This window comes from Salmo salar, chromosome ssa06 (genome assembly GCF_905237065.1).
Source record: "Salmo salar chromosome ssa06, Ssal_v3.1, whole genome shotgun sequence".
Classification (NCBI taxonomy): Eukaryota; Metazoa; Chordata; class Actinopteri; order Salmoniformes; family Salmonidae; genus Salmo; species Salmo salar.
Window position 1 is genome coordinate 87,725,016 of NC_059447.1, and position 19,722 is coordinate 87,744,737.

Below are 19,722 nucleotides of genomic sequence, written 5' to 3' on the forward strand. Positions count from 1 at the left end.
GCCTTCCTCTGACACCGCCTGGTATAGAGATCCTGGATGGCAGGAAGCTTGGCCCCAGTGATGTACTAGTGCCTTGCGATTGGAGGCCGAGAAGTTGCCATACCAGGCAGTGATGCAACCAGTCAGGATGCTCTCGATGGTGCAGCTGTAGAACCTTTTGTGGATCTGAGGACCCATGCCAAATATTTTCAGTCTCCTGAGTGGGGAATAGGTTTTGATCGTGCCCTCTTCACGACTGTCTTGGTGTGCTTGGAACATGTTAGTTTGTTGGTGATATGGACACCAAGGAGCTTGAAGCTTTCAACCTGCTCCACTACAGCCCTGTCGATGAGAATGGGGGCGTCCTTGGTCCTCTTTTTCCTGTAGTCCACAATCATCTCCTTTGTCTTGATCACGTTGAGGGAGAGGTTGTTATCCTGGGACAACACGTCCAGGTCTCTGACCTCCTTCCTGTAGGCTGTCTCGTCGTTGTCGATGATCAGGCCTACCACTGTTGTGTCATCGGCAAACTTAATGATGGTGTTGAAATCGTGCCTATTCTTGCAGTCATGAGTGAACAGGGAGTACAGGAGGGGACTGAGCACGCACCCCTGAGGGGCCCCCATGTTGAGGATCAGTGTGGCGGATGTGTTGTTACCTACCCTTACTACCTGGGGGCGGCCTGTCAGGATGTCCAGGATCCAGTTGCAGAGGGAGGTGTTTACTCCCAGGGTCCTTAGCTTATTGAAGAGCTTTAAGGACACTATGGTGTTGAATGCTGAGCTGTAGTCAATGAATAGCATTCTGACATAGGTGTTCCTTTTGTCCAGGTGGGAAAGGGCAGTGTGGAGTGAAATAGAGATTGCATCATCTGCGGATCTGTTGGGGTGGTATGCAAATTAGAGTGGATCTAGGTTTTCTGGGATAATGGTGTTGATGTGAGCCATGACCAGCCTTTCAAAGCACTTCATGGTTACAGACGTGAGTGCTACGTGTCAGTAGTCATTTAGGCAGGTTATCTTAGTGTTCTTGGTCACAGGCGCTATGGTGGTCTGCTTATAACATGTTGGTATTACAGACTCGGACAGGGAGAGGTTGAAAATGTCAGTGACGACAGTTGGCAGTTGGTCAGCGCATGCTCGCAGTTCACATCCTGGTAATCCATCTGTTGACCTGTTTAAAGGTCTTACTCACAAAGGCTGCGGAGAGTGTGACAGTCTTCTGGAACAGCTGGTGCTTTCATGCATGTTTTAGTGTTATTTGCCTTGAAGCAAGCATAGAAGTAGTTTAGCTCGTCTGGTAGGCTCGTGTCACTGGGCAGCTCTCGGCTGTGCTTCCCTTTGTAGTCTGTAATGGTTTGCAAGCCCTGCCACATCCAACGAGCATCAGAGCTGATCTTAGTCCTGAATTGAAGCTTTGCCTGTTTGGTTCGTCAGAGGGCATAGCGGGATTTCATAGAAGCTTCCGGGTTAGAGTCCTGCTCCTTGAAAGCGGCAGCTCTAGCCTTTAGGTCAGTGCGGATGTTGACTGTAATCCATGGCTTCTGGTTGGGGTATGTACGTACGGTCACAGTGCGACGACTTCATCGATGCACTTATTGATGAAGCCAATGACTGATGTGGTGTATTCCTCAATGCCATCGGAGGAATCCCGGAACATATTCCAGTCTGTGCTAGCAAAACAGTCCTGTTTTGATCTAGTCACTTGTGTTTCTTGCTTTAATTTTTGCTTGTAAGCAGGAATCAGGAGGATAGAATTATGGTCAGATTTGCCAAATGGAGAGCGAGGGAGAGCTTTGAATGCGTTTCTGTGTGTGGAGTAAAGGTGATCCAGAGATTTTTCCCCTGCATGCTGATAGAAATGAGGTAAAACGGATTTAAGTTTCCCTGCGTAAAAGTCCCCGGCAACTAGGAGCACCGCCTCTGGGTGAACGTTTTCTTGTTTCATTATGGCAGAAGCCAGCTCATTCAATGCTTAGTGCCAGCCTCTCACTGTGGTGGTATGTAAACAGCTACAAAAAAATACAGAGGAAAACTCTCTAGGTAGATAGTGTGGTTTACAGTTTATCATGAGATACTCTACCTCAGGCAAGCAATAGCTCGAGACTTCCTTAGATATCGTGCACCAGCTGTTGTTTACAAAAATACATAGTCCGCCGCCCCTTGTCTTAACAGAATCCGCTGTTCTATCCTGCCTGTACAGCGTATAACCATCCAGCTGTATGTTGATAGTGTGGTCATTCAGCCACTACTCTGTGAAGCATAAGGAATTACAGTTTTGATTGTCACGTTGATAGTTTAACCTGTTGGGGATAGGGGGCAGTATTTACACGGCCGGATAAAAAACTTACCCGATTTAATCTGGTTACTACTCCTGCCCAGTAACTAGAATATGCATATAATTATTGGCTTTGGATAGAAAACACCCTAAAGTTTCTAAAACTGTTTGAAAGTTGTCTGTGAGTATAACAGAACTCATATGGCAGGCAAAAACCTGAGAAGATTCCATACAGGAAGTGACCTGTCTGACAAGTTCTTGTTCATCTTGGCTCTTTTTATTGAAGACTGAGGATCTTTGCTGTAACGTGACACTTCCTACGGCTCCCATAGGCTCTCAGAGCCCGGGAAAAAGCTCAATGATATCGAGGCAGCCCCAGGCTGAAACACATTATCGCCTTTGGTAAGTGGCCGATCAGAGGACAATGGGCTTAGGCGCGTGCAGGAGTCGACCCCATGCTTTATTTTCTTTGGTCTTTTTACCTAAACGCAGATTCACGGTCGGAATATTATAACTTTTTTACAAGAAAAATGGCATAAAAATTGATTTTAACCTGTTATGGATAGGGGGCGGTATTTTCACGGCCGGATAAAAAACGTACCCGATTTAATCTGATTATTACTCCTGCCCAGAAACTAGAATATGCATATAATTATTAGCTTTGGATAGAAAACACTCCAAAGTTTCTAAAACTGTTTGAATGGTGTCTGTGAGTATAACAGAACTCATTTGGCAGGCACACTGGGGAAGGGTACCAAATAATGTCTGCAGCATTGAAGGTCCCCAAGAACACAGCGGCCTCCATCATTCTTAAATGGAAGAAGTTTGGAACCACCTGGACTCTTCCTAGAGCTGGCTGCCCGGCCAAACTGAGCAATCGGGGGAGAAGGGCCTTGGTCTTGGAGGTGACCAAGAACGCGATGGTTCCTCTGACAGAGCTCTAGAGTTCCTCTGTGGACATTGGAGAATCTTCCAGAAGGACAGCTATCTCTGCAGCACTTCACCAATCAGGCCGTTATAGTAGAGTGGCCAGATGGAAGCCACTCCTCAGTAAAAGGCACATGACATCCCGCTTGGAGTTTGCCAAAAGGCTCCTAAAGGACTCTCCGACCATGTGAAACAAGATTGAACTCTATGGCCTGAATGCCAAGGGTCACGTCTGGAGGAAACCTGGCACCATCTCCACAGTGAAGCATGGTGGTAGCAGCATCATGCTGTGGGGATGTTTTTCAGCGGGAGGGACTGGGAGACTAGTCAGGATTGAGGCAAAGTTGAACGGTGCAAAGTACAGAGAGATCCTTGATGAAAACCTGCTCCAGAGGGCTCAGGACCTCAGAATGGGGTGAAGGTTCACCTTCCAACAGGTCAATGACCCTAAGCACACAGCCAAGACCCCGATCGAACATCTCTGGAGACCTGAAAATAGCTGTGCAGGGACGCTCTTATCCGACCTGACAGAGCTTGATAGGATCTGCAGAGAAGAATGGGAGATACTCTGCAAATACAGGTGTGCCAAGTTTGTAGCGTCAAACCCAAGAAGACTCAAGGTTGTATACTTATGTTAATATGATATGAAATTTGATATTTCCGCTTTTCATTTTTAATAGATTTGCAAACATTTCTAAAACCTTGTTTTTGCTCTATCATTGTCGGGTATTGTGTGTAGATTGATGAGGAAAAAAATACAATTTAATACATTTTAGAATAAGGCTGTAACCTAACAAAATGTAAAAAAAGTGGTCTGAATACTTTCCGAAAGGCACTGTATTTGAGAAGTTTGACTCCTGCACAGCAGCTGTATAAGTATAGTATATCAGATATTCTTAGATCTCACCATCTTCTCATAAATAACAGTCATGGAAATGAATGTTGTCTACTGGCAAATATACAGTATTCAGTGTGAGAATTTTAAAAACGTTTCCATGACTGCTCTCTTCCTCTTGAAGAAGAAAAAGGACAATCCAAGTTTCAAGCCTCACATAACACAGCTTTGGACAGTAAGGGTTTATGTGAGAGACATGGACCTGTTTCCACAAGTTACACACTTTGCATAGCGAGCCCACTGTGAGCCCTCCAACCACTGTTAACCCCAGCCAACTTGCAGCTTGTAAACACTATTCTGATGGGGGGGTCACTCACTTCTGGCTCTGCCTTGAGTGTAAGGATCCCCAGAAATGTAAAAAGGAGGCACAAGGGAATTCACATACATACTATACAAGCACAGACACACGCATATACACACACAAATCTCCAGATGTGTGTCCTCTGAGAGTCTTATTTCACACTATCTTCGACATGCTTCGTGCTTGAGTGTGAGAAAGAGAGACAGAGACAGACGGACAATAGTAGGGGAGAGATACAGAGAGAGAGAGAGAGCGAGAGAGAGTGAAACAGAGATTGAGAGAGAAAAAGGGAAAGAGAGAGAGAGAGAGAGTGAGAGAGCGAGAGAGAGAGCGAGAGAGAGAGGGGAAAGAGTGAGAGAGGGAAAGGGAGCGAGAGAGCGAAAGAGCAAGAGAGCGACAGAGAGAGAGGGGAGAGAGAGAGAGGGGAGAGAGAGAGAGAGAGAGAGAGGGAAAGGGAGCGAGAGAGAGAGAGCGAGAGAGAGAGGGGAGAGAGAGAGAGAGGGAAAGGGAGCGAGAGAGAGAGAGCAAGAGAGCGAAAGAGCGACAGAGCGATAGAGAGAGAGCACACGAGAGAAAGAGAGAGCGAGAGAGAGAGAGAGAGGAGAGAGAGAGAGAGCGAGAGAGGGGGGAGAGAGGGGGAGAGAGAGAGTGGGGAGAGAGAGGGGGAGAGAGAGAGGGAGAAAGCGCAAAGAACAGGAGACAGGAAGAGAAAGAAAAAGAGAAAAAGGGAGGTCTTGGAAGAATTTACTCAGGGCCCCTGAGAGAGAGAACGAGAGAGAACGAGGGAGGGAGAGAGAGAGAGAGAGAGAGAGAGAGGGAAAGGGAGCGAGAGAGAGAGAGAGAGAGAGAGAGAGAGAGAGAGAGAGAGAGAGAGAGAGAGAGAGAGAGAGAGAGAGAGAGAGAGAGAGAGAGAGAGCAAGAGAGAGAGAGAATGAGAAAGACAAACAGAGAAACAGAAACAGAGCGATAGAGACAGAGTGAGTCCAGCAGAGTATAATAGACCGGGTCCTGCAGTCCAGTGTTCAGTTAGCCCTGTGCCAACTAACTGCTGTTAAAACAACCAGGATGGGGGTACAGACCCCCCCCCCCCCCCCACACCCCACACCCCCCCTACACCCCCCATAACTGGCCTGTTCCTCCAACACCCCAGCAGCTTCATCGTTCATCTCTTCTTACCCCTCTCCTCCCTCCTCCCCTCCTTTCTGAAATCCGTGTCTGATGTTCGTTGAGGAACTTCAAATCTCCAACAGTGCCGTGATTGTGTTGGTTCTGTTGTTGGAGTGAGGAGAATAGAGGAGGATAGTTAGTTTTTGGTTTTGGTCAGTAATCAGCATGGTACTGTAGGTGGGGGAGCAACGGTTTTAATAGACAGGATGGAGGCTGTATTTAATTCATGGATCCTTTCAAACCAGGATAGTCCTCATCTCTTTCACACTGTTTTTTACCTCTCATTTACATGGTTTTATCTCTCATTTACATGGTTTTATCTTTCTTGTACATGGTTTTATCTCTCATCAACATGGTTTTCTCTCTCTTCAACATGGTTTTCTCTCTCATTTATATGGTTTTATCATGGTTTTATGTCTCTTCAACATGGTTTTATCTCTCTTCAACATGGTTTTATCTCTCATCAACATGGTTTTCTCTCACTTCAACATGGTTTTCTCTCCCATTTACATGGTTTTATCATGGTTTTATGTCTCTTCAACATGGTTTTCTCTCTCTTCAACATGTTTTTTTATCTCTCATTTACATGGTTTTTATCATGGTTTTATCTCTCTTCAACATGGTTTTATCTCTCTTTTACATGGTTTTATCTCTCTTTATCATGGTTTTATCTCTCTTCAACATGGTTTTATCTCTCATGTACATGGTTTATCATGGTTTTATCTCCAAAATGGTTTTATCTCTCTTCAAAATGGTTTTATCTCTCTTCAACATGGTTTTATCTCTCATGTACATGGTTTATCATGGTTTTATCTCCAAAATGGTTTTATCTCCAAAATGGTTTTATCTCTCTTCAAAATGGTTTTATCTCTCTTCAACATGGTTTTATCTCTCTTCAACATGGGTTTATCTCTCATTTACATGGTTTTAGCTCTCATTTACATGGTTTTATCTCTCTTCAACATGGTTTTATCTCTCTTCAACATGGTTTTATCTCGCTTCAACATGGTTTTATCTCTGTCCATAGGACCACTTTAAGCCGTACACTCCACAGAGCTGGGCTTTACAGAAGAGTGGCCAGAAAAAAGCCATTGCTTAAAGAAAAAAACATGCCTTTGCCAAAAGGCATGTGGGAGACCCCCCCCAAACATATGGAAAAAGGTACTCTGGTCAGATGAGACTAAAATTGAGCTTTTTGGTCATCAAGGAAAACGCTATATCTGGTGCAAACCCAACACCTCTCATCACCCCGAGAACACCATCCCCACAGTGAAGCATGGTGGTGGCAGCATTAGGTTCACTTTCCAGCAGGATAATGACCCTAAGCATACTGCTAAAGTAACACTCAAATGGTTTAAGGGGAAACATGTAAATGTCTTGGAATGGTCTAGTCAAAGCCCAGACCTCAATCCAATTGAGAATCTGTGGTATGACTTAAAGATTGCTGTACACCAGCGGAACCCATCCAACTTGAAGGAGCCTTGAAGATTATTGCCTTGAAGAATGGACAAAAATCCCAGTGGCTAGATGTGCCAAGCTTATAGAAACATACCCCAAGAGACTTGCAGCTGTAATTGCTGCAAAGGGTGGCTCTACAAAGTATTGACTTTGGGGGCGTGAATAGTTATTTCTTGTTTGTTTCACGTTTAAAAATATTTTGCATCTTCAAAGTGGTAGACATGTTGTGTAAATCAAATGATACAAACCCCCCAAAAATCCATTTTAATTCCAGGTTGTAAGGCAACAAGATAGGAAAACTTCCAAGGGGAGTGAATACTTCCGCAAGCCACTGTAAGTATTCAGACCCTTTGAAATTGAGCTCAGGTTCATCCTGCTTCCATTGACCAGCCAGTGCCCAGATTTGAACCCGATCGAACATCTCTGGAGAGACCTGCAAATAGCTGTGAAGCGACGCTCCCCATCCAACCTGACAGAGCTTGAGAGGATCTGCAGAGAAGAATGGGAGAAACTCCCCAAATACAGGTGTGCCAAGCTTGTAGCGTCATACCAAAGAAGACTCGAGAGATTTTTAGAAATTAACTAAAATGTCTAAAATCCAATTTTTGTATTGTCATTATGGAGTATAGTGTGTAGATTGATGAGGGCATTTTTTTGTTGTCCTTTAGCAGACACTCTTATCCAGAGCAATTTATAGGCGTAATTAGGGTTAAGTGCTCAAGGGCACATTGACAGATTTTTCACCTAATAGTCAGCTCAGGGATTCAAACCAGCAACCTTTCGCTTACTGGCCCAACACTCTTAACCTATGGCAGCCATGTTAGCTTCCCATTAACATTACCTGGGGATTATTTAAACAATGCTATGTAATGGAATGTCTAGAATTAGAATGATATTTAACATTCTTAAAGAAGGCCTAACTGTAAATATATGGGTCTGGTTGTATCTATTGTTTATCATTTTTCTAGGCTGAACGCAAGGTAGCGAGTTTCCCCGAATATAAGTGGACTAGTGTAGCTTACTCTAGCTTATTGAAAGGTTCTACTGTAGGTTTGTGACCCCCTACTGCCCATATTATCATCGTTATTGTTATGTCTCTCCATCTTGTTGACGAGCTGTGGAGCAGATAAACGGACCCCAGACCTACGATCACCGTGTCCTGGTTCTGCTCCTCCAACGCCTTGGTTTCAAGTGTCTAGAACTCATCTACCATATTGATGATGAAGCTCGTTTACAGCACAGCATAAATCAGGGCTAGCTAGATAGAAAGATACATGTTTAAAGGTACTTCACATTGCAAGGCAGAGCAACGTGTCTAATTGTAACCTTTCACCTTCACTTACGATGATCCACGATGCCAACTAGAGTAAAAGCCAATTTATGCTTGATCCTTAAATGTGGTCGGAGGCGCCGTATGGAGGGTGTGACGCAATTGCGGAGCTTTCATTGTCACACAGAGGCCAAATTGAGCTCTGTACCACATCGCTGTGTGCCTCCCAAATTGTGTAACGATGTGGGGGACTCCGTATAGCGCCATATACTGTAGCTTCGCATTGAAATGATTGGTTAATGGTAGGTAGGGGCGGTAGCTGCAGTATAAACACAAACTCACTTCCTTCACAGCAGCTCTGCCCTGACTTCTGCAAAGGCCGTAATGTATGTAAATGCTGTACGGACACTTTTTGGGTCATGTCCATTTCAATTCAGGAAGTAAAGTGGAATTCCAATTTCTTATTGAAAAGCAATTAGTAAAATTGGAATTGGAATTTCAGTTTACTTCTTCAATCCATGCTGCCATCATCTGGGTGTAAGGCTATAAGGACCCATCGACACCAAGCAGCTATGCAAGGGGGGCTGTTCTTGTTTTAATTTAACAGCAGCAGAGCAATTTCACAGCAGGTTTTATTAGGTAATAATGTACAAACTGTGTGTGTGTGTGTGTGTGTGTGTGTGTGTGTGTGTGTGTGTGTGTGTGTGTGTGTGTGTGTGTGTGTGTGTGTGTTATGACAACATGATCAATGAACCATAACTACAGCTCAACTACAGCTCTAAACACTCTCACTCCTTATCATTTATCTGGGTGGAAGTCCTGCTCTAGCCTGGTAAACAACACTGAGGCCTCATTGTTTCAATGATGAGTGGAGCATTCAGTCTGGTTTATCCAGGGTACAGTCCTGCTCTGCTCTGGGTTATAACCAGGCTCTCTTTAAAGCCCTCAAGACCCTCACAACCAGCCAGGCTGGAGCTAGGGATTGGGCTGGAATTAGGGTTGGGGCTGGAGATAGGGTTGGGGATGGAGCTAGGGTTGGGTGTGGAGCTAGGGTTGGGATGGAGCTAGGGTTGGGATTGGGGATGGAGCTGGGGTTGGGATGGAGCTAGGGTTGGGGATGGAGCTAGGGTTGGGGATGGAGCTAGGGTTGGGATGGAGCTAGGGTTGGGGATGGAGCTAGGGTTGGGATTGGGGATGGAGCTAGGGTTGGGGATGGAGCTAGGTTTGGGATTGGGGATGGAGCTAGGGTTGGGATTGGGGATGGAGCTAGGGTTGGGGATGGGATTGGGGATGGAGCTAGGGTTGGGATTGGGGATGGCGCTAGGGTTGGGATTGGGGATGGAGCTAGGGTTGGGATTGGGGATGGAGCTAGGGTTGGGTGTGGAGCTAGGGTTGGGATTGGGGATGGAGCTAGGGTTGGGGATGGAGCTAGGGTTGGGATTGGGGATGGAGCTAGGGTTGGGATTGGGGATGGAGCTAGGGTTGGGATGGAGCTAGGGTTGGGATTGGGGATGGAGCTAGGGTCTGGAGTGTGCATGTGTGTGCCTGTGAAGCTGGAGCTCTGTTCTGTTCATAAGTATGAATAAAGGGTTATAAGGGTGAATAAAGGGCCTTCGCGCGCCAACTGCACATCATACTGAAGTTAATTTGTCCTTTGTACAAAGAACAGGAGGGAGGAAGGAAAGAGAGAGAGTAACATTGAGATAATGAGGGAATATGGAGAGAGAGAGAGAGAGAGAGAGAGAGAGAGAGAGAGAGAGAGAGAATTGCATCATTAACATGTGCCTCACTCTCCTTAAGCCACACACCCTTTTCCCATTCCACTCAACTAATTAATTTTGGGCTATATCACCATGGCGATACAGACACTTTGATATATACAGAACAAAAATATAAACGCTCCTTGCAACTATTTTACAGAGTTACCGTTCATACAAGGACATCAGTCAATTGAAATGAATTTGAGAGAAATTAGTTTCATTTTTTGTAAGAAACTTTTTGTGAGCATGGAATATTTCTGGGATCTTTTATTTCACCTCATGAAACATGGGAACAACACTTTACATGTTGCATTTATATTTGTTCAGTTTTTATCACCATGGCTACACAGAACCTTTGATGTACATCACCATGGCTACACAGAACCTTTGATCTACATCACCATGGCTACACAGAACCTTTGATCTACATCACCATGGCTATACAGAACCTTTGATCCACGTCACCATGGCTACACAGAACCTTTGATCTACATCACCATGGCTACACAGAACACCCTGTTACTCTGCTTCCTCTCCCTTCATTACCTTTCCTTCTGTCTCTCTCTTACTCTCACTCTCTCTATCTCTTTCTCCACCAGGTCTCCCTCTCTACCTTGTACCCAGGGCACTGTACTCTGGGGTTGTTTTGTAACAGCCCAGCCTGGCCTGTGGAGAGAGGGAGGAAGGAGAGCAGTGTGAGAAAGTGCATTTTTTTTGAGTGGACAGGAATTGGCCTTACGGCGCACGGTTCCTCTCCTCGCCACGGGAACAATGCCGTGGCTCACACCCCTCCGCAGCCCCTCCGCCATTCACATGGAAACGTTCCCAGAATTCCACTCCCAGGCTCAGAGGTAAGGCCTGAGGCTGAGAACGGATAGAGGGAGCGAGGGTAAGAATGGGAGGTAAGGCTGAGAAAGGAGGAAGGAAGAGAGAGAGAGAGAGAGAGAGAGAGAGAGAGAGAGAGAGAGAGAGAGAGAGAGAGAGAAAAACGAGTGGAGGAAGCAGTGTTGATTCTACGTGTTTCTGCAGACTGTTTATAGGCCATTCAGAACAAACCAAGAGGTGAAGAAGGACATCCCCAGCCGCTACACAGTCTGGACCCAGCGTGTATGTGCGCGTGTGTGCGCGTGTGTGTGTGTGCAGAGGCGTCATGCCCATAAGGTGCATTCAGGGTGCACTCATAATTATTTTGCAGAGGGGGTACACTGACTGGAGCAGACACAGAGTCCCCCTCCCTCCCCTATTCTCCCTAGTAAGTATCCAGCTAGCACATTTACTTCTGTATGTCTCTGGTTTCATATTGGTTGTGGGAAGAACAAAGCCATACGTTTCTTGACCGGTAAAACTGAAAGTTCTGAGAACAGAAGGGAACATTTAGCTTGTTTGTTTTTAGGTTGCAGGGAGGTTCTGAGAATGTTTTTCTCTGGTTCCAGGGAGGTCCTGAGAACGTTTTACTCTGGTTCCAGAGAGGTTCTGAGAATGTTTTTCTCTGGTTCCAGAGAGGTTCTGAGAACGTTTTAATCTGGTTTCAGAGAGGTTCTGAGAATGTTTTTCTCTGGTTCCAGAGAGGTTCTGAGAACGTTTTACTCTGGTTCCAAAGAGGTTCTGAGAACGTTTTACTCTGGTTCCAAAGAGGTTCTGAGAACGTTTTACTCTGGTTCCAAAGAGGTTCTGAGAACGTTTTACTCTGGGTCCTTGAAAGTTTTCCTGGGAGGTTTTATAAACGCTCTGAGAACAGAAATGATAGGTTATTGGGAGGTTTTTGAATAACTTCCTTAAAACCAGTGGTGGAAAAAGTACCCAATATCATACTTGAGTACCAGTAAAGATATGCAAAAGTAAAAGTCACCCAGTAAATTACTACTTGAGTAAAAGTCTAAAAGTATTTTGTTTTAAATATACTATCAAGAGTAAAAGTATGAAGAGTAAAAATTCCTTATATTAAAAACCAGATGGCACATTTTCTTATTTACGGGTAGCCAGGGGCACACTCCAACAGTCAGACATCATTTACAAACAATGCATTTGTGTTTAGTGAGTCCGCAAGATCAGAGGTAGTAGGAAGAACTAGGGAGGTTCTGTTGATAAGGGTGTGAATTGAACCATTTCCTGTCCTGCTAAACATTCAAAATGTAACGAGTACTTTTGGATGTCAGAGAAAATGTAAGGAATAAAAGGTACATTATTTTCTTTAGGAATGTAGTGAAGTAAAAGTAAAAGTTGTAAAAAAATATAGATAGTAAAGCAAAGTACAAACACCCCAAAAAAATAGTAGTATTTCAAAGTATTTTTACTTAAGAACTTTACACCACTTCTTAAAACTTTAACTGAATGTTCCAATAGGACTTAATAACACTGCTAGCTTATTTTGGGCTAACTTTATTGAAATAGAAGCATATGTAGAAATTAATTTCCTTAGGGATTAATCATGCATAGGGCTGTTGCGGTGACCGTATTACCGCCACACCGGCGGTCACGACTCATGAAGGCAGTCAAAATTCACATGACTGTTTAGTCACGGTAATTAGGCTTCTCCAAGCTCTGATGTTGCTGCTGGCCATTAGTAGCCTACCAAACTTGCTAACTGCCTGTTACTAAGTACTCCTTTGTCCCTCTAATCACTCTGACATCAATGCAAATGTTTTCAAAAATCGAATCAAACACTTCATGAGAGCCCATGACCTCATGTTGTGCAACATTTCTATAGGCTAAGCAATTGCGGGAAAAAAACTGAGTGATGGCCGCTAATAAAAAGAGGAGGATCCCATCAGCTTTCTATAGGCTAGGCCAACTGTATTTATTTCTCAACTTTCCTAATATTAAGTACAGTTGAAGTCGGAAGTTTACATACATTTAGGTTGGAGTCATTAAAACTTTCAACCACTCCACAAATTTCTTGTCAACAAACTATAGTTTTGTTAATTCGGTTAGGACATCTACTTTCTACATGACACAAGTAATTTTTACAACAATTGTTTAGAGACAGATTATTTCACTTATAACTCACTGTATCGCAATTCCAGTCATTTACTAAGTTGACTGTTAAACAGCTTGGAAAATTCCAGAAAATTATGTCATGGCTTTAGAAGCTTCTGCTAGGCTAATTGGAATCATTTGAGTCAATTGGAGGTGTACCTGTGGATGTATTTGAAGGCCTACCTTCAAACTCAGTGCCTCTTTGCTTGACATCATGGGAAAATCAAAAGAAATCAGCCAAGACCTCAGAAAAAATGTGTAGACCTCCACAAGTCTGGTTAATCCTTGGGAGCAATTTCCAAACGCAATTTCCACGTCCATCTGTACAAACAATAGTATGCAAGTATAAACACCATGGGACCACGCAGCCATCATACCGCTCAGGAAGGAGACGCATTCTGTCTCCTAGAGATGAACGTACTTTGGTGCGAAAAGTGCAAATCAATCCCAGAACAACAGCAAAGGACCTTGTGAAGATGCTGGAGGAAATAGGTACAAAAGTATCTATATCCACTATAAAACGAGTCCTATATCGACATAACCTGAAAGGCCGCTCAGCAAGGAAGAAGCCACTGCTCGAAAACCACCATAAAAAAGCCAGACTACAGTTTGCAACTGCACATGGGGACGAAGATCGTACTTTTTGGAGAAATGTCCTCTGGTCTGATGAAACAAAAATAGAACTGTTTGGCCATAATGCCCATTGTTATGTTTGGAGGAAAAGGGGGAGGCTTGCAAGCCGAAGAGCACCATCCAAACCATGAAGCACAGGGGTGGCAGCATCATGTTGTGGGGGTGCTTTGCTGCTGGAGGGACTGGTGCACTTCACAAAATAGATGGCATCATGAGGTAGGAAAATTATGTGGATATATTGAAGCAACATCTCAAGACATCAGTCAGGATGTTAAAGCATACTTCCAAAGTTGTGGCAAAATGGCTTAAGGACAACAAAGTCAAGGTATTGGAGTGGCCATCACAAAGCCCTGACCTCAATCCTATAGAAAATGTGTGGGCAGAACTGAAATAGAGTGTGCGAGCAAGGAGGCCTACAAACCTGACTCAGTTACACCAGCTCTCTCAGGAGGAATGGGCCAAAATTCACCCAACTTATTGTGGGAAGCTTGTGGAAGGCTACCCAAACCGTTTGACCCAAGTTAAACAATTTAAAGGCAATGCTACCAAATACTAATTCAGTGTTTGTAAACTTCTGACCCACTGGGAATGTGATGAAAGAAATACAAGCTAAAATAAATCATTCTCTCTACTATTATTCTGACATTGTCACGTCCTGGCCAGTATATAAGGTTAATTGTTTTGTAGTTTGGTCAGGGCGTGGCAGGGGGTATTTGTTTTCTGTGGTTCGGGGTGGTGTGTTTGTGTAAAGGGTGTTTAATTTAGTAATTCCGGGTTTTGGTTTATGTTTAGTAATTCTATGGTTAGTCTAGGTTGTGTGTTTCTATGTTTGGTTGATTGGGGTTGGGACTCTCAGTTGAAGGCAGGTGTTGTCTATCTGCCTTTGATTGAGAGTTCCATATATTAGGGTGTGTTTGTATGTGTGATTTGTGGGTGATTATTCTGTGTATAGCCTTGTGCCTTACCAGACTGTTTATTTGTCGAGTGTTCGTTTTTTTGTGTTTTGTATGTTCGTTTTGAAAATAATTAAAATATCAAGATGAGCATTCACGTACCTGCTGCGTTTTGGTCCTCATTCACCGACAACAACCGTGACAGAATCACCCACCACCAAAGGACCAAGCAGCAGAGGAAGGAGCAGACGGAGTTCGAGTTGGACTGGCGGGAGAAGTGGACTTGGGAGGAAGTTCTGGACGGGGCCGGACCCTGGCATCAGGCTGGGGATTATCGACGCCCGCAGTGGGAAATTGAGGCAGCCAAGGCAGAGAGGCGGTGGTACGAGGCCAAGTACGCGCAGAAGGAGAAGCACGAGAGGCACCCCCAAGAAAATTTTGGGGGGGCACACGGGTAGTTTGGCTAGGCGTAAGAAGAGCCGGAAGCCAGCTACTCGTGGTTATATGGAGGAGCGTATGGGGTTGAGAGCGCTATGTTTCGCTGAGGAGCGCACTATCTCACCCATACGCACGCACAGTCCGGTGCGCGTTATTCCAGCCCCTCGCAGGTGCCGTGCTAGAGCGGGCATCCAGCCTGGTAGGAGGATGCCTGCGCAGCGCATCTGGTCGCCGGTACGCCTCCGAGGACCAGGCTACCCAACTCCCGCTCTACGCACGGCTACCATCAGGCCCCTGCACAGCCCAGTCTGCCCTGTACGAGCACCCCGCTCGTACAGGGCTACTAGTTCCATCCAGCCAAGGCGGGTTGTGCAGGAGGTAAGATCTAGACCGGCTGTGCGCCTCCATAGCCCTGGGTTTCCAGCTCCTGTCTCTCGTGCGGACCCGGAAGTGCGTCAACCCAGTCCGACTCGTCCTGTTCCCGCTCCCCGCACTAGCCTGGAGGTGCGTGTACATAATCTGGTAATCCCAGTACCAGCACCACGCACCAGGCTACAAGTGCGTCAACCCTGCCTCGCCAGTCAACAGTCTTCATCAGAGCTGCCCGCCAGTCAACAGTCTTCATCAGAGCTGCCCGCCAGTCAACAGTCATCATCAGAGCTGCCCGCCAGTCAACAGTCATCGTCAGAGCTGCCCGCCAGTCAACAGTCATCGTCAGAGCTGCCCGCCAGTCAACAGTCATCGTCAGAGCTGCCCGCCAGTCAACAGTCATCGTCAGAGCTGCCCGCCAGTCAACAGTCATCGTCAGAGCTGCCCGCCAGTCAACAGTCATCGTCAGAGCTGCCCGCCAGTCAACAGTCATCGTCAGAGCTGCCCGCCAGTCAACAGTCATCGTCAGAGCTGCCCGCCAGTCAACAGTCATCGTCAGAGCTGCCCGCCAGTCAACAGTCATCGTCAGAGCTGCCCGCCAGTCAACAGTCGTCAGAGCTGCCCGCCAGTCAACAGTCGTCAGAGCTGCCCGCCAGTCAACAGTCGCGCGCCCGCCAGTCAACAGTCGCCAGAGAGGTCAGACTGCGCTGAACTGCCGGAGTGGCCAGACTGCGCTGAACTGCCGGAGTGGCCAGACTGCGCTGAACTGCCGGAGTGGCCAGACTGCGCTGAACTGCCGGAGTGGCCAGACTGCGCTGAACTGCCGGAGTGGCCAGACTGCGCTGAACTGCCGGAGTGGCCAGACTGCGCTGAACTGCCGGAGTGGCCAGACTGCGCTGAACTGCCGGAGTGGCCAGACTGCGCTGAACTGCCGGAGTGGCCAGACTGCGCTGAACTGCCGGAGTGGCCAGACTGCGCTGAACTGCCGGAGTGGCCAGACTGCGCTGAACTGCCGGAGTGGCCAGACTGCGCTGAACTGCCGGAGTGGCCAGACTGCCCTGAACTGCCGGAGTGGCCAGACTGCCCTGAACTGCCGGAGTGGCCAGACTGCCCTGAACTGCCGGAGTGGCCAGACTGCCCTGAACTGCCGGAGTGGCCAGACTGCCCTGAACTGCCGGAGTGGCCAGACTGCCCTGAACTGCCGGAGTGGCCAGACTGCCCTGAACTGCCGGAGTGGCCAGACTGCCCTGAACTGCCGGAGTGGCCAGACTGCCCTGAACTGCCGGAGTGGCCAGACTGCCCTGAACTGCCGGAGTGGCCAGACTGCCCTGAACTGCCGGAGTGGCCAGACTGCCCTGAACTGCCGGAGTGGCCAGACTGCCCTGAACTGCCGGAGTGGCCAGACTGCCCTGAACTGCCGGAGTGGCCAGACTGCCCTGAACTGCCGGAGTGGCCAGACTGCCCTGAACTGCCGGAGTGGCCAGACTGCCCTGAACTGCCGGAGTGGCCAGACTGCCCTGAACTGCCGGAGTGGCCAGACTGCCCAGACTGTCCCGAATTGCCAGACTGCCCAGACTGTCCCGAATTGCCAGACTGCCCAGACTGTCCCGAATTGCCAGACTGCCCAGACTGTCCCGAATTGCCAGACTGCCCCGACAGCCTGGAACGGCCGGAGCCAGAGCCACCTCCAGAAATAGGTGGGTTGGGGAGGGGGGGTGTAGCACAGTGCCGTCGTTGACGGCAGCCACCCTCCCTTCCCTCCCTTTAGAAAAGGGGACTTTTTGTTGGTGTTGCTTGGGGTTATTTTTTTGTTAAGGTGCTTCTGGGGTAGCACCTTTAAGGGGGGGGTACTGTCACGTCCTGGCCAGTATATAAGGTTAATTGTTTTGTAGTTTGGTCAGGGCGTGGCAGGGGGTATTTGTTTTCTGTGGTTCGGGGTGGTGTGTTTGTGTAAAGGGTGTTTAATTTAGTAATTCCGGGTTTTGGTTTATGTTTAGTAATTCTATGGTTAGTCTAGGTTGTGTGTTTCTATGTTTGGTTGATTGGGGTTGGGACTCTCAGTTGAAGGCAGGTGTTGTCTATCTGCCTTTGATTGAGAGTTCCATATATTAGGGTGTGTTTGTATGTGTGATTTGTGGGTGATTATTCTGTGTATAGCCTTGTGCCTTACCAGACTGTTTATTTGTCGAGTGTTCGTTTTTTTGTGTTTTGTATGTTCGTTTTGAAAATAATTAAAATATCAAGATGAGCATTCACGTACCTGCTGCGTTTTGGTCCTCATTCACCGACAACAACCGTGACAGACATTTTACATTCTTAAAATAAAGTGGTGATCCTAACTGACCTAAAACAGGGATTGTTTACTAGGATTAAATGTCAGGAATTGTGAAAAACTGAGTTTAAATGTATTTGGCTAAGGTTTATGTAAACTTCCGACTTCAACTGTGCATTGCTTACAACAGAAGTATAGCCTTTCTGGCATGAACATAAACCTCTGGGAAAAGCATCTTCCATTTGCTATTTAAGTGCATAGATGACATATTTGTTCCTGCTGCCTCTGTTTCATTACAGGTGCATGATAATGGTCCATTCTAAATCAAAACAAATGTCACACATATATTATTTAGTATATGTAAAGACAAGATTAAATCAAGAAAAGTCTGATGGGTGGCAATATGATATATTATCACTTGTGAATGATGCCCAGGATAAGAAACAATGCCTTTTTTTGCGACTTGTTCAAACCATAGTCCCACACCTCATGTAGCCTAGCCTGTAGGTCTATATGTTTTAATAAGGTTTGTATCACAAGTAAAGTGGCCAAATAAGTTCTTAACATGAATCACATTAACCCACTTTACAAGCGGAGCCTAACTAGCATATATATAAGCTGCGCGTGAGTTTCAAGTTTGGGGAAGATCATTTTCACCATAAAAATGCACCTTTATAATAAAAGCATTACATGCATAATTGCATTTGCGTTCACTTTGGATAATGGTGTTTTCCACTATTGGAACATTCACGCTTATAGCGTACTTCCGTGTGCGCATTGCTGCGCCTATAATGTGAAGAAATAGCCTAGTAGTTTATTAACATATTAAGCTAAACATTCTGATCTGCTTTGTGAACCACATTGCATAAAAAAAGTTGTATTATGGGGGATAGTAGATTGACATAGGCTTTTGCTGTTTGTTAGGCCTACTCATCTTGCTGGCTGACGAAAAGTACATCTGGACAGTTCATCCAATATCTTCAATATGCATCTCGGAATTGGATAAGGAAGTCCACAGTTGCGTCCCCGAGGTGTCTGTCTTAACCTGTAGCCTGTGAGAAAGACCCGATCACATGATGGAGAGCGGTGTGATACTGCCACAGTATCAGTGAGATTTGAACCTAAAAACTAATGTTTTCTAGCCATGGAATTAGTCCACTGTGCCAACAGGATAGAGCTACCATACCATGTTTTTTTACGCATACAAAGATGTTCATTTTTGTTTTATTCGAACGGACCCCATTTCAAAGGAAACAAGCACTCTTTAAGATCAGGTGTGGCCAATTAGTGGGCGCAGCAAACACACCTGAACACACTTAACAAGATAGAGGATAAATGCTGTGAACAGAATGTTTAGTTTAGAAATATAATTCTTCGAACATTAGTAAAAGTTTTCATGTTCTGAGAATGTAGAATGTATATGTTTGTAAATAACATTCTTAGAATGTTCTCTGAACGCAGTGCTAGCTCCAGGCATAAGCGCTCCAGCAGGTATATCTCCCTGGTCACCCCCAAAGCCAATTCCTCCTTCGGCCGCCTCTCCTTCCAGTTCTCTGCTGCCAATGACTGGAACGAACTGCAAAAATCTCTGAAACTGGAAACCCTTATCTCCCTCACTAGCTTTAAGCACCAGCTGTCAGAGCAGCTCACAGATTACTGCACCTGTACATAGCCCATCTATAATTTAGCCCAAACAACTACCGCTTCCCCTACTGTATTTATTTATTTATTTATTTTGCTCCTTTGAACCCCATTATTTCTATCTTCCACTGCAAATCTACCATTCCAGTGTTTTACTTGCTATATTGTACTTACTTCGCCACCATGGCCTTTTTTGCCTTTACATACCTTATCTCACCTCATTTGCTCACATTTATATAGACTAATTTTTCTACTGTATTATTGACTGTATGTTTGTTTTACTCCATGTGTAATTCTGTGTTGTTGTATGTGTCAAACTGCTTGCTTTATCTTGGCCAGGTCGCAATTGTAAATGAGAACTTGTTCTCAACTTGCCTACCTGGTTAAATAAAGGTGAAAATATATATATATAAATAAATAAGCCACATAATCGGTCGCCCAGGGGCCCTGATCTCCAGGCAGCCCC